Genomic DNA, 15,033 nt, shown 5'->3' with positions numbered 1-15,033 from the left:
TCTGAGGAAAACCCAACCTCATTCGTGGGTGAAAAGGGGACACTTAGCAAACAGTGCGAATTTATACTGGTTAAATCTAAAATTTAGATTTCAGTAACATTCCACTTAGATCTAACGAGAATACTCCATTATGTTCAAAATGGTTACATTTATTACTTTTAATTTTTTAACGTTTTATTTATTTATTATTATTAAATTTTTTTTTTTACATTTTATTTGTTTTTGATACACAGAGAGAGACAGAGCACAAGTGGGGGACGGGCAGAGAGAGATGGAGACACAGAATCCGAAGCAGGCTCCGGGCTCTGAGCCATCAGCACAGAGCCCAAGGCAGGGCTTGAACCCATGAACTGTGAGACCACGACCTGAGACAAAGTCGGACACTCACCTGACTGAGCCACCCGGGCGCCCCTAAACAGTTACATTTATTTACAATCATTGTATTGCCATAGACTGGAAAACGGGATCTCTTCAGGTTGGTCTTAGTGCTAGAGAAGTAGCTGGTTGGATGGATGGTCATTGGCTCTGCGGTGCTCGGGATGTTTCTGCATTTTAAAAAATGACTTATCTCGCGGCGCTGAGGGCGGTGCTTATGGTCGAGTCCTGCGACGCTGCTGGGAAACACTGGGGGTTGAAAACGGCTTTCTGCAGCACGCAGCCTTTGATCTGAAGCGACAGGGTCGGGTTTTGTGACTGCCCTTGCACCCAGGCCACACGGCGGTCCTCCCGAAGTCTGCAGAAACCGAGTGGCCGAGAGCCCCCGTGGCAGCTGCGGATGTCATCAGGCTCCAGGACCGCCCGGCCGCTGATGGAAACAGTGAGCGCGTCACGAGGGGTTCTCCGCCCTATTTTGCCGCTTGCCCTAAGATAAGGGCTTGTAGCAGGTGCGCCGGCGCGAACTCTCACACGGACGCGCACATCCACGCACGGACGCGCACATCCACGCACGGACGCGCACATCCACGCACGGACGCGCACATCCACGCACGGACGCGCACATCCACGCACGTCCTCACTCCTGAGCGTCTTTCCCGGTTCCCCCGCTGGGCCCTCCGTGTGTCTTGCCAACACTCCCCAAACCCCGACCACGACGCACACCTGGTCCCCTGGGGGCCGGCGTCAGCCTTTGCCTTTTCCCTCCGGCGGGCTCTCCTGCCGGCCGCTTCCCCGCCCACTTCGGTAGGCACCCCCTGATCTCGCCTCCACCTCTCCTCCTGGACTCCAGGGCTGTCCACGCAGCCGGGCCCACCAGTAGGAGCCCAGAGCGCCGTCGGGCCAGCTGGGAAGAAGCCCCCTTCCGCAAGTTGCGGTCGGAAGATTATCTCGGCACCCTCCCCCTCCGTGGCACCTGCCGGAACCCGCTGTCGGAAGCGCCCCGTGCCCGTGATGTGGGCGCGTCCACAAGGTGCCTTGTGCAGAGCACAGCCCTCGAGGCCACGGGCACCCCACCCTCCACAGGCTGAGGCATGAGTTCTTACCTTCCTCAGGCCTGCGTTCCTTACTGAGCTCCGTCCCCAGCACAGTCCTGTATCCCCCTGGGCCTGCGGCTCAGGGACCATTCCAGGTCCGGGGGCCCCGCTCCCTCTGTCTGACTCAGGCGCTCCCCTCTCAGGCCCCCACTTGGCCACGCACATCACGTCTTCACCGCCTCGAGGGTCCCTCCGTGGGCGCGAGGCTGGTGCCTGTCACCCCGCGGCTCCAGACCCTTGGGAAATTCGCGTTCTCCGTGTGGCAGGCCAGACCTGTCCCCTGCAGCCACACCTGCCCGCCCGCGTGCTCTGCTCTCTCCTGACCCTCCTCACTGAGTTTCCAGCCCCCTCCCTTTCTGCCTCCACCCTTTCTGCCGCCTTCACGCAGAATAGAATCCCTCCTCCCGCCTCGGCCTCCACCTCCGAGGATTGTCTCAGCTGATGGCCGGTACCTTCTTGGGGACCCCGTCCCCAACTCCCCCACAGCCGCCGCTGCCCGGCAAACCCCTTATCGCCGGATAACCGTCTCTTCTTGTGTTTGCTTCCCGTTCGTCGTCTCTGGGCCAGAAGTGGCTTGAACGTAGAGACAGAGTCCTCCGGCCTTCACCTCCCGAACTGAACGCTTGAAGAAGACTGAGGTCCTGCCAACATTTACGGAATACATCCATGAAACAGTGCAGGTTTCTTACAAGATCAAACGTCCCTTGTTGACTGACCCTCGATTTGTAAAGTAATCTCAGGAAAAAAAGAGAACGTACTCTCTGTTGGCTTAAATGGGACCCAGAAACCGTGTTAGGATGATAATATTTTTAAGATGCGTACGCATGCATTCTTTGCTTTTTCTTTGCCTTTTCAGCCTGACGCTGCTCACTGCCTTGCCAGGGTCCCGAGGACGGGTTTCTCACCCCAGAGCAGACTGGTGCACCCGCCCGTCCCCGGCCGAGCACTGCCGAGCCACGGGTGGGTGGGGGTGAGGCCAGCCCCCGCCCCCCCCCCCCCCCCCCCAGGGCTGAGGCTGTCACGCCTGCCCGTCTCCTTGGGGAGAACAGAAAACTAACCTGGTTCCAAACGCCCCTACTTGCTAGGGCCCATCAGCCTTTCCAATACAGAGAACATTCTTTTTTTCCCCTAGATTTTGAAGTTGGTTGCATTTAGCACATGGTCAGAACGAGGCTGATATTTTTACATCACCTACGAACTCCCAAATCCAACTTTTATACCATTTTTATTTACACCTTTTAATCAAAATTAGTAGAATTGAAGGAAAATAAATCAAAAATATTTTCAAGCCCTGGTTAGCGGCCTGCTTATTATTCAACGACACATGTCAATGAAATGGAACAATTTTCTCCACGGGAGGAAATTTGGGACGTGAACTTGTGTTGTAACAGCAGGCGACCGGTGGGAAAATATGAAAACCTGGGTCCCGCTGATCTCCCGTCCTCCCCAAAAAAGTCCACATTCTGCTTCGCCCTTTCCAACATCATACATGAGGTTCCTCTGGGTTTTGTTTTTTTTTGAGTTGGGCTATTCTGCCTATAAAGCACATGCCCTCACCTCCACACCTCAGGTCACACGTGCACAAGCTGAGGGCACCTTCCCTATCAGGGCGTTATTTCCTTACGTGCCCTGCCGTCCCCTGAGCATCCGGGCCCACGTCACACAAACAAGGGGGCTGGAGATCTAAAGCTTCACAGAAGCACCCAACCAGATGTCGAGGTAGGCCACTGCAGATGTCCCCTGTTCCCTAAGTTCCTGTGCGACCTGTACCCGTGCCTGCAGACCGCCCCAGGGGCTTGGACCTGGAGGCCAGGCAAGCCTCTCTCCGAGGGCACAATTCCAGCCTCCTTGGCAGCCAGTTTATTTCTAGGAAATAAAGCAACACGCTTTCCAACAGGAAAAACATTTTTAATTTTCGTTGAAGCTTATTTACTTATTTTGAGGGAGAGCAAGAACGGAGGAGGGGCTGAGAGAGAAGGAGACAGTGTGTCAACTCTGGTCTATATGAAGGTGGAGCCCTACTCTTATAAGCAGATAGAACGTTCCAGTAAATGAACAACAGGTAATGCAACTTGCAGGGACAACTGGAATTCACGTCAGTGTGTTTTTCTTACTGGAGTTGTTACCTGGGGCTTTCAGGGAGGAAAAAAACCCATGTCATTTAAATCCTTTATCTCGCCATCTCAGCAGGTAGGTCTATGAGGAGAATATTTTCTTGAATAGGTATGTATGGATGCATCAGTCACTCAATCTTAGGACACCTCAAAGGCTGTGGGCACAAGACGAGGCAGCTGGCTTTCTCCTCCTCGAAGCCTCGTGCACCTGTTCGTCCCCAGGTGCCCCCAGGCACCCCGTTCTCCCAAGTAGCCACCACCCCCTTGTCCCTCTTGCCTTGGGTCTATCCCTTCATCAGTGGACGTGCTGAAGTCCTTTCCTTGCTTATTTGCTCTGGAGTGAAATTTTGAGAGAGGGAGAGGAGGTCGGATTCCCAGTGTCCTCCCCGTCCGCTGTGGTCACCACCGCTGTTTCTGTCTTCCGGAGCTCCTGCCCTCTTGGTTGAAACAAACGGAGCCCTGATCCTGGGCTTCGGTGTCTTCCGGAAGACCGTGCACTTGGGACGGCCTGCCGCCGTGAGCAGACTGCCTCCTGATGACGTGTCACCCCAAGCTGCTGTGGGCCGAGCCCCGGTGGACCCAACAAAGGCTGGGGGTTGGATCGGAAAACTGGACCTTTTCACGGGTGTCTGCCTGAGACGTGGCTGTAGGGCGCCTCCTTACGTTACATTATGTTACATTACATGACATTACATTACATTACATGGCTGCTCTTCTGTGGGTGTGATTATTACCAAGAATGCTCGCCCTGCAGAAAGGCATAAGTTTTTAAGTTTTTTAAACATGTTGTGTTCAGCAAATGGAGTCAGTTAGCTTAACTACACAGTAGTTATAGTCTCTATACAAGTCTTATTTCTAAAGTAGCCTGAAAGAATGTTCTAGAAAATGAGTATTTTTCCTCTGCATTCCATTCCTTGGTTTTCTTTTTCTATTTTTTTAAAATGTTTATTTATGTTGAGAGAGAGAGGGAGAGAGAGAGAGAGAGCGAGCACATGAGTGGGAGAGGGGAAGAGAGAGAGAATCCCAAACAGGCTCTGCCAGTGCAGAGCCTGACTCGGGGCTCTATCTCACCAACCGTGAGACCAGGACCTGAGCCGACATCAGGAGTTGGACGCTCAACTGACTGAGCCACCCGGGTGCCCCTTCTTCTATTTTAAGGAGTCTAAGCAAAATTGTGAAATAAAACAAAATGGCAGAACATACACCATGAGGGTGTTGCTGTTCTCTTTGCGGGAGTGACGTCGGTGGGGGGGCATATAGTTAACCCAACAGGGGCACCGTTGGGTAGCGGGTCATTTCAGAGAGATGCTGACCAGGGGACCAGGGTCAGCCCACCTTTGACTCCTCACTGAGTGGCCCTGGGCAGGCTGACCTCCCTGTTGATGAGATAACATCGGTATCACGTGGGAGAGCGCCGACCCATGAACTGGTCAGGGAGCCGCGGGCCAGCGGGCGGCAAGTGCCAAGAATGGTGGCCGAACCACACTGGCTCGGGGTGCCCAGGGCGCCCTGGGCGGCGCCGCGGCTTGTGACGACCAGCCCTGTTGGAGCTGACAGTGCGGGGGGTGCTGCGTGTCTGGTTTCCTTCCCCCGCCCCCCAGATCTCGACCTTAACTGCTGGGGGGGTTGGTGATCCGGCTCTGGAAACCACGAGATTTCCCAAACTGTTCTCGGAATGCTTGGCAGCAACAGCGGTGTTCTGTGGGTCTGCAAACAGATCTGGAACACGCTGGATTGTCTTTCGTATTCTGTCGCCCAGTGGGGCTCCTTGGAGGGGACTGGAGGCAAGCATGTCCACCGTGTCACCAATGTAGGTCACCACAGAATGCTTTTGTCGTGGACTAAGCATGGCCATGTTCCTTCTTTTTGGGAAAATACCTAGGATCTGAATAACCAGGCGGTTTTGTTGCTGACTTTTTACTTGAGTCTTTAAAGACAAAGGGCTTCCGTGGACGTCCATCGAGTCCCCGCGATGGAATGTGATTTACACACATGTCACAATGCACTTGTATGAGCGCTGACCATGGGGTTTGTGTGTGAAACCAATTTCTGGGTCCTCCTCGGTGAGGGGTGGGTGACAATGCTTGGTGCTACGCGTGGCGAAGACCGGAAGTCCTTGGGTCACTCTGGTCCCCGAGTTAATCCCGAGCCACTTCCGGGGCCGCCCGCTCCTCCTGGCCTACGCTCGCTCCACAGAGCCCCTCCCTGACTAGGCCTTCACTCCAAACACACCTTTTCTTCCAGCCTCTGCAGTGGCTGAGGGTTTACGTTTTAAATGAGTTATTTGTATATATGTGAATATTCATGTTTGTTTATTTTTGAGAGAGAGAGTGCAGGGGAGGGTCAGAGAGGGAGACTGTACAGAATCCGAAGCAGGCTCCAGGCTCCGAGCTGTCGGCACAGACCCTGTCGCGGGGCTTGAACCCACAATCCGCAAGATCGTGACCTGAGCCAAAGTCAGATGCTCAACCCACTGAGCCGCCCCGGCGCCCCTAAATGAATTGTTATATTAATTCTAACGCCAAGGAGATCTGCTAACTCCAACATGTGAGACTCCCTTGCAGCTAGTTTCCTGTGAACTTGGGGGCGGCCTTCTGCCTTTATGTCTCCGCAGCTTTGTCTCTACTCTCAGCCTCTGACATTCTCTGCCTGGCCATCTGCATTTGTGAACAACGTTCTGCCCTTTGGGTTTTGTACTTTTGTGTTGTTTCTTGCCTGGCCTCTAGCAGCAGGAATGGTTAAATCTGGCTTCTTAGCACAGGAAAAATACCACTTCCTGATCTGGGGCCAACTTGGAAATGGATCCCATGCTGGGCTGAACACTTGGAGACATTGCTAAATATCTCCCTGACCCCTGCAAATAGTTTTGGAACTGCCTTCAGCCCAATTGGCAAGTCCGGAGAGGGGGTGAAATGCTAGAAATGCCCTCAGCAGAGGCTGCGACAAGGGTCGAGTTTGTGAATGGCCACCAGCCGTCTCTGTTGAAAGATCAGGCTCCTTGTCCAATGTGTGAGACGTGGGTTATTTAGTTCCAGAGGCTCAATACTTTGCTTTCATGATTTTAAACCACACACGTGTTTCACCGGTTCCGATGCTTCAGTTTTATTGTTTTTTGAGATCGGTTCTAGATGGGTTAGCTCTGTCCTCTGCTTTTCAAACCAACCACACGGAAATTTTACAAAAACCAAGACTTCCCCACGTGGTATGAGTGGTGGTTCCATTCCTCCGAGTCTGTAATTCCCAGAATCAAAACCACCTGCAGGGTCAGCCCTCCTGTTAACCAAGTAGCACACGAATGACCCGAGTTCACACTCGAGTGTACTTTTCTCACATCCAGGCAGTTGCCCTTTCTCTCTGCAGGAAATGTGATGAATGCACCCAGGTTGGGCATGTCAGGTACAGTCTGTTGCTCGTGAGTCCCCAGCCGGGGCAGGGAAAGCTCCCTGGGCCAAAGGAGCACCACGTTTCGTGGGGGAGATATGAGAAGGGGCCCCCAGGCACGACAGAAACAACACATAGTTATGTCCTGTTTGAGTGACAGCAGAAATCAATCCCAGGGCGATCCTTTCCCCTTCTGGTTAAGTGGTGTTGATTTAATTTCCCCACATCACTGACAGGCGTCTGCATCACATTCGGAACAGGACACTCAACCGACACTCCACTTCTGTCACTACTTAATAACTTGAGCTGATTTTAAAACCAGGAAGAGAACAAAATATTTGAAAACACTAGAAACCTTCATCTGAAAGCGTTTGTACATTTATGCACCATATGTGGTGTTCTCAAGCACATACGGAATGTTGTAGGGGAGAAGGACTCCATCGCGGGCCATCAAGCAAGACAACAGATTTCCAAGAAAAGGTAGGGATACGAGCTATGGTTCGATAACAACTTAGCTAAATTAAAATGAATGGCGATAAGAAAACTAAAACACACCATACATCTGGAAATTATTTCAAGGCACTTTCAAACATAACTCGTGAACACAGAAACAAAAACAAACTACAGTAAGAAATAAGTATCCCTTAGAACTGCATTGGAAAAATAAATGCTAACAAAATTGGAGGGATGTAACCAAAAAGTTGCGTGGAGGGAATTTATAGGCGCGCGTGTTTATATTAGGGAAGAAAGACCAAAAATTCATGAGCGCTTATCTCTACCTCAAGCAGTTAAAGAGGAAAGTCAAGTCAAACATGAACCGTAATAAATATAATTAACGAAAACAAAATATATATAAAGCCTTAAATCCGTGAAAGGGAAAAAACAAAGCTATCGTACAAAGCATCAACGAAGGCAAAAATCGGTAATTTGAAATAAATACTAAACACAAAGAAGCTGGTTACACTGGTCAAGGAAGAAGCATGAGGAAGGAGAGAGGGGCTCCGGCCCCAGAGGAAGCAGAGCCCTAAGAGCATCAACACAAGGCTCGAGGGAGAACGGGGTCGTGCGCAACTCCTGGGATCAGACAACAGAGAGGTGGAAATAAGTAAATAAAAACCAACACGTATTAAAAGCTACAGAGAAGAGTAAGAAGATAGACAACGGAGGGGGTACACAGGGAGGGGGTGTTGTTTTTCTGCACCTTGTGTGTGGAGACACGGTGAGAACCTGGACGTTCATGCGGAGAGAAATCACTGGAGAACTTGGAGCAAAAGGATAAAGACGAATTTTTCTCAGCATGCTGAAGCTTCCTTTCTGCCTCCTGTAGCATCTGTTGGAAGGTCTGGCCTCCTCCTAACTTCTTCTCTTGAAGGTGATTCTTTTCTTTCTTGCCGCTTTCAGGAAATGTTGTGTCTCCTGGCTCGTTACGACCGGTCTGGTTGCAGATGGGCTTGCATTCAGTGCGTTGGGGACGGCGTGCATCTCTGATTGAACGACTCCCGTCTTCCGTGAGTAGGGCTGCTGACGTAGCAGGAGGCCCCATTAAATCTGAATTTCAGGAAAGCGATGGATGGCTGGTGTATGTTCTGTGCAATACGCATGTGGGCACACTTACTCTAGAAGTCATTAGTAGTCATCTGAAACTCAAACGTCACGGGGCGCCGTCCATCTGATCCGGCAGCCCTGTTACAGGTTCAGGGAAGTTCTCGGCTCTTGTCCTCACCTGCATGACCTTCCTCCCCTGTTTCTCTCCCTCCAGTTGCGGGTGTATGAGCCTGCCTCCTCCTACACTCCTTGTTGCTTGTCACATTATATTTTTCCTGTCTTTGTTACATTCCTTTAAAATTATCTCTTAGCTCATCGATTTTCTCTTTAGCTGAATATTACATCAACTTAATGCACCTTTTGGCTCTAATTTTTTCTAAGCTTATTTATTTATTTTGAGAGAGAGTGAGCACAAGCAGGGGAGGGTCAGAGAGAGAGAGAGAAAGAAAGAGAGAGAGAATCCCAAGCAGGCTTCTCGCTGTCAGCACAGAGCCCGACTCCGGGCTTGATCTCACGAACGGTGAGATCAAGACCTGAGCTGAAATCAAGTTCAAGTTGGATGCTTAACTGACTGAGCCACCCAGGCGCCGTATTTTTTGCTTTAGTTTTAAAGATGATCTTTTGCACTTCATTTAGGTATTTTTCAAATTAACCTAGTCTTTTGTGGCTAATATCACTTCTCTCCTGTTTTCAACTTCTTCTTGTAATTCTTCAACCACTCCGCACACGTCCACTTTATGGTCTGATTCTGGTAACATCACGCTGGTGGCCTCGGAGCCCCCGTGGTGCCACTGTGCTGGCTCTTGCTCCCCACGGCAGCTCCCTGGCCGGTCCCACGGTTGTGGTTCCATGTGTCCGCTTGCCTTGGGTGGCCATCCCCAGGTGGGGCCCGGCTTGGGGCTGCCAATCCAGAAAGCTCCATGCCTGCTCCTGCCCGAGGTTCCAGGGGCTCCTCCAGGCTGGTGTCTAGTCTGGGGGCGATCTGGACTCAGATTCTTCAGGAAGCTCAGAAGAGGGCAGTTTTCCTGGTGTTGCTCCCCTTGCCTGGGGTGGGTGTTTCCTAGTTCATCCTTGTGTCCGGGGAGCGACCTCTGTGTGTGTCATCTGTAAGCAGGGATGAGCTCCGATCACCAGCAGAGCCACCAGGTGCGGAGCCTGGGATGCGGAGACCACGTGCTCAGGCTCCCCTTCCGTCTGCTTCTCGGCGGCCGCTGCCGTGCGTGCGTGGCCTTTGCCTGGAGTGTGGGAGCTCGTTTACATGGGTTTCCGTGTTATTTTATTTAGCATTACTGGATACGTGGCAGTGGCCGTTTCCAGAGCGTCTGACCTGCCGGGTGCTGAGAGAATCAAGGTCATCGTTAAACAGATCTTCACGGACGGTCCAGGGGCATTCATGTTCTCCTCGACGTGCTTTCCAGCGACGCTCATGTGTATCTCGTTGGGTCACGTTGGGTCTTTACTGTCATGACCTGTCCTTTAGGCTCTGACTCGACACGTGAGCGGAGAGGTGGACCCCAGAGCAATTGCTGTCCTCAGGGACCTTCTGCAAGGTTTTGAGAAGGGAACATTACACCTGCTAGTTCACACGTGCCGTCTCAGGTGACTGATGGAGGTTAATTCAGGTCTCCCAAAAGAGAAAGGTATTTTGATGATCCGTATTTCATTCTCTCTCCGTGGGAATTCTAGGCCCTATTATTGTCCTCGGAGGCACATCCCGTACCTTCAAAACTGCTACCCATGATCGGCATTTCTGGGAGCAGAGCCGAAGGCCTCGTTTTCCTGCCATTTTATAGATGTGCTTGTGCGTTACGCACGCGTTCTTGTAAATCCGTACAAATCAGCAGACTTGTCCATTGAGTAGTACCGGGAAGTCTGTGAATTCAGTGTTCAAAAGTCTTGTTCCAAAGAGCCCCCCAATTTCTTCTGGGCGGTCCATTAATTACCGCACGAAAACAAGCTTTTGTAGTTTTTTGCTAAAAACTATTTTAATGGTAGAATTTTTCTTCGGTTGTCAGATTTGTCACCACATTTATTTTTCTCACATATATTTGGGCTGTCTCTTGTCTGCCAGCAACTGCCAACGTTTGACAAAACAAAAAGAAGCAAATGAATATTTTAAGAACGCAAATAGAAATGGGTCAATTAAATTTGATTCAACATCTTTTCTTTTTTTTTAAATGTTTATTTATTTTTGAGAGAGAGACAGAGCGTGAGTGGGGGAGGGGCAGAGCGAGAGGGAGACACAGAATCCGAAGCATCTCCAGGCTCCGAGCTGTCAGCACAGAGCCCGACGCGGGGCTCAAACTCATGAACCGTGAGATCGTGACCTGAGCCGAAGTCGGAAGCTTAACCGACCGAGCCACCCAGGCGCCCCTCTTTTTTGGCTTCACGCCCAAAGTGGGGCTTGAACTCATGACCCTGAGATCGAGAGTTGCATGCTCTACGGACTGAGCCCACCAGACATCCCTAAGTGTTCCACCTCTTGCATCAGGTTGTAAGTCAGTGTTGTCCATGGAGGCCACTATGGAGGGAGTCAGGATCTTTACCACATTTCCTGGTCTGACACCCCGAGTCACTGTGGAAAACCAGAAGTGAAGGTTGACAACAGTTAAGGGTCAAAGGCGTTCAGAAGTCCAAGCTGCTCTGGGATCGATGACGACTTTCTACCTCGAAGGAGCCAGAGAACACATGGAAGGAAAGGAAAAATGTAGCTGGGGGGATAATCTGAGCAAAGCTGGGAGAATACAGATTTCGTGTTCTAATGAGACCAAAGACGGTCAATCTGTCTGGAACAAGATATTCCAATAAAAATGGCAGAGCAGGATACAAAATCGAGTCTTGAATACTAATCCTTTATGGGATGGGTCGCCATAAAACATGTTCGAGCAGCTGAGAGATACAGCAGGGAGACTAGGGAGGGCCATTTTGAAAACATGTTTCCCAGAGAAAAATACCACCCTGGTGGCTCAAAGGAAGCCGTGTTTCCGGATGGGACAGTGAAACGTCTGAGTGACGGACGCGAAGAGACTGTGTTTCCTGATGGGACAGCTGTCAGTGTGGAAAGGCCAGTTTCACGACAGGTGTGCACGGTCAAGCATTTCTTCAGATTAATTCAACTTTTTGTAGAAGTCTAAGTATCTGTGTAAGGGTAATAATCGAAAATAATGTCACTGACCCTGAGGTTTTGTCTATGACTTTGATCTGGTTCCCTCTATGGAGAACATGAATGAAAACACTGGTTTTTGTTCTCTTCCCTGACCTTGGTCATCTTGAGTTGCAACCGAAAAAATACTTCGAGTCTTCAGTGAATGCCCCCGTCTAGAAACCCGAGTCGATAGCAGGACAACTTCTCTGAGACACACTGAGAAAGTGCTCCGAGGGCACGCTCCTCCCTGACGCCCGATGTGCAGAGGGTAAAACCCGAGGCCGTCGGCACCCGGCCGGCTCCCCGTGGCCCGACGTCATGATGGACTTTTCCCAGCTTCCTCGTAGGGCAGTCTACGTGGGCTCTGGGTCACTCTTCTTGAACGATTATCCATCATGGTCCCTCAGGCCCCTGCAACCCTGCCTCTCTCCTTCAAGGTAACACTTCCAGCCTAGGACCTCAGACTGCGTGAGCAGGCCCACCACCCTGTCATTCTCCAGTGCACCTGCTCTCAGCCCGACCGAGTTTCTGTCAATACCCTGAACCCGCTGTGCGTCTCCCCTGCTCTGGCCGCTCACGCTCTCTGCCCTCGCTCACTAAGGTCTGGAATGAGGATTCCAGACCTTGCTCATGCCCACGCAGCCCCGACATGCTGCACAGGGGCAGCTCCAGCCGCCAAGGGGGCTGACTTACCAGGTTACTCTTCCCCGTCAGGAACGGCGACAGAACCATCGTGTTCAGCAATGGGCAGAGGGAGATTCAAACGTCCTGCTTCAAGAGGAGGGAATACCCCGATGGCACCATCAAGATTGTGTACTCCACGGGCTACCAGGAAACCCAGTGTGCGTCTGGGCGGCTGAAGCTCAGATATGAGGCTGGAAACATGGTCCTGGACAGAAGCGGGTCGTCCCTCAACACCCAACACTCTGTGTGACTTCCCAATTATAGTTTTCTTTGCTAAAACAGACATAAAAAACTGATAGTATATTCACTGCCTGAGATGATGGGGAACACATAAAACTTTAGGACAACCGAAGTCATGCAGAAATTGTCAAGGAAGAGACCCCCTTGTCCCCAGGCTTCCTGCTCGGGACAGGTGGTTAGATCAACACTGGTTGGAGAACACGGGGCTCATGAAAGCATGAGTTCCAGGACCCAAGCAAGACCACCCCCCTTCGCTCATCTCAAGAGCCAGCTCTACCCTATGACAGGCCCCGGAGGACAGAGATAAAGCCGGGTGCTCAGCAGGCAGCCCCTCGGGCCCACTGATGAAGAGGTACCGGCTTCTTTTCGTCCGCAGGTGGTTTCAACTTGTGCCTGCGCCAGGGTTCCCCTTCCTCCGGGATTACAGCGGCTCAGCCTGACCCTCCGTGACCTCTAACACCCATGACCTTGCCAGGTCGGATAGGAAGACGGTTCTAGTCACTACAAAGCGAACCCATGAGGAGCCCGACCCAAGGACAGCGAGCCACCTCCTGAGACTTACGATCGTTTAATCTCAAAGTCAAAACGATGCCCCGTTTCTTGTTTATTTTGCTGTCTCGTAGGCTGCCTTGAACATGAGCAGGACATTGGCAGTTAGCTGGTTTTTATACTAATGGGGAGAGTCCCCTGTCACAGGGGAGAAATACCTTCTTGAAAAATCTGATCGCAAGATGTGGGTTTATGTACACGGTTTCAATATGTACTTGTGTTTTCATTTGATCGACATGAAAAATCATGTTTTGGTACCCGTAATTATTTGTCCTAAAGTCTATCGTGCACGCATTGCTGAGGCCCTCAATATTTTGGTAATGCTGTTTAAAGTGACCCGGGGACAGTGCCTGGGTGGCTCAGTCGGTTAAGCATCTGACTTCAGCTTGGCTCATGATCTCATGGTTTGTAGGCTCAAGCCCCACGTTGGGCTCTGTGCTGACAGCTCAGAGCCTGGTTGGGATTTTCTCTCCCTCTCTCTCTGCCCCTCCTCTGCTCGTGTTCTCTCTCAAAATAAATAAATGAACATTAAAAAAAATAATAAAGTGACCCAGGGACAATGTGCTGTCTCAGCTCTGAAGAAATATAAAAGCACTCTAGTTCAGCTATGTGGGACAGAGGACTTTTCCTTTCTGATCATGGTCACTTGCAGACTAACAGGTAAAAGTAACCCGTTATGGAAAAGCTGCTTTAGGTTTGGCTAAAAAAAAAAAAAAAAAAAAATGAACTTGCTGATTGTTTTATTTTGAATCAGCTTACCCTGAGAATTTTCACTAAGCAGACAAAACGAAACGCCGCTGTACCAAATAGAAAGAATGAAACTTCTGTTCCTGGCGAGCGAGGAGAAACTAATGAAATTTTTGTGGGTAAACTGTGCTCAGGAGCCAGAAGACCCGCCTGGCTGGCGGTTTTCAGGACACGTACCTGCCGAACTCCTGGGTAGTCTGGTGCGTGAGGTCTGGAATCAGAACAGGATGGGGTGTGGGGCTGGTGTGTGTGTGCATCCGGGCACACTGGTCATCAGGACTCAGTGCAATGCATTTCACACTTTCTTCCAAAAAGGTGGAATTTACTCCAGTTGGGCTCGCAGCACCTCCTCAAGGCTCCTTAGCACCTCCTCAAGGCTCCTTAGCACCTCCTCAAGGCTCCTTAGCACTTCCCCAAGACTCCTTAGCACCTCCTCAAGGCTCCTTAGCATCTCCACAAGACTCCTTAGCGCCTCCTCAAGGCTCTTAGCACTCCCCCAAGACTTCTTAGCACCTCCTCAAGGCTCTTAGCACCTCCTCAAGACTCTTAGCACCTCCTCAAGGCTCCTTAGCACCTCCTCAAGGTTCCTTAGTGCCTCCTCAAGGCTCCTTAGTGCCTCCTCAAGGCTTTTAGCACCTCCTCAAAGCTCCTTTGCACCTCCTCAAGGCTCCTTAGCACCTCCTCAAGGCTCCTTGGCACTTCCTCAAAGCTCCTTACCACTTCCTCAAGGCTCCTTAGCACCTCAAGGCTCCTTAGCACCTCCTCAAGGCTCCTTAGCGCCACCTCAAGGCTCTTAGCACTCCCCCAAGAGTTCTTAGCACCTGCTCAAGGCTCTTAGCACCTCCTCAAGGCTCTTAGCACTTCCTCAAGGCTCCTTAGTACCTCCTCAAGGCTCCTTAGCGCCTCCTCAAGGCTCTAAGCACTCCCCAAAGACTTCTTAGCACCTGCTCAAGGCTCTTAGCACCTCCTCAAAGCTCTTAACCCTCCTCAAGGCTCCTTAGCACCACCTCAAGGCTACTTAGCACCTCAAGTATCCTTAGCACCTCCTCAAAGCTACTTAGTACCTCCCCAAGACTCCTTAGCACCTCCTCAAGGCTTCTTAGCTCCTCCTCAAGGCTCTTAGCACTCCCCCAAGACTCCTTAGCACCTCCTCAAGGCT

The 15,033-nt window shown here is 51.2% G+C and overlaps 1 long non-coding RNA gene across 3 annotated transcripts in view; it reads right to left on the bottom strand.

Moving 5' to 3' along the window:
• Window positions 1-9,105: 9,105 nt before the first annotated feature.
• LOC121013190 (uncharacterized) overlaps window positions 9,106-15,033 on the bottom strand; it is a 9,741-nt gene continuing 3,813 nt past the window's right edge. For 2 of the 3 annotated variants that reach the window (XR_005782556.1, XR_005782554.1), the window contains exons 2-3: window positions 12,348-12,611; window positions 10,893-11,176 (exon numbers count right to left, since the gene is read on the bottom strand). This is a non-coding gene — a long non-coding RNA (uncharacterized LOC121013190). Of the gene's footprint in view, window positions 10,584-10,892; window positions 11,177-12,347; window positions 12,612-15,033 lie in introns of those variants that run through there. The other variant, XR_005782555.1, reaches the window with a different exon arrangement.

The sequence above is a fragment of the Herpailurus yagouaroundi genome, unplaced genomic scaffold (genome assembly GCF_014898765.1).
Source record: "Herpailurus yagouaroundi ecotype Mexico unplaced genomic scaffold, PumYag 198, whole genome shotgun sequence".
NCBI lineage: Eukaryota > Metazoa > Chordata > Mammalia > Carnivora > Felidae > Herpailurus > Herpailurus yagouaroundi.
This window is presented reverse-complemented; position numbering and strand designations above follow the sequence as displayed.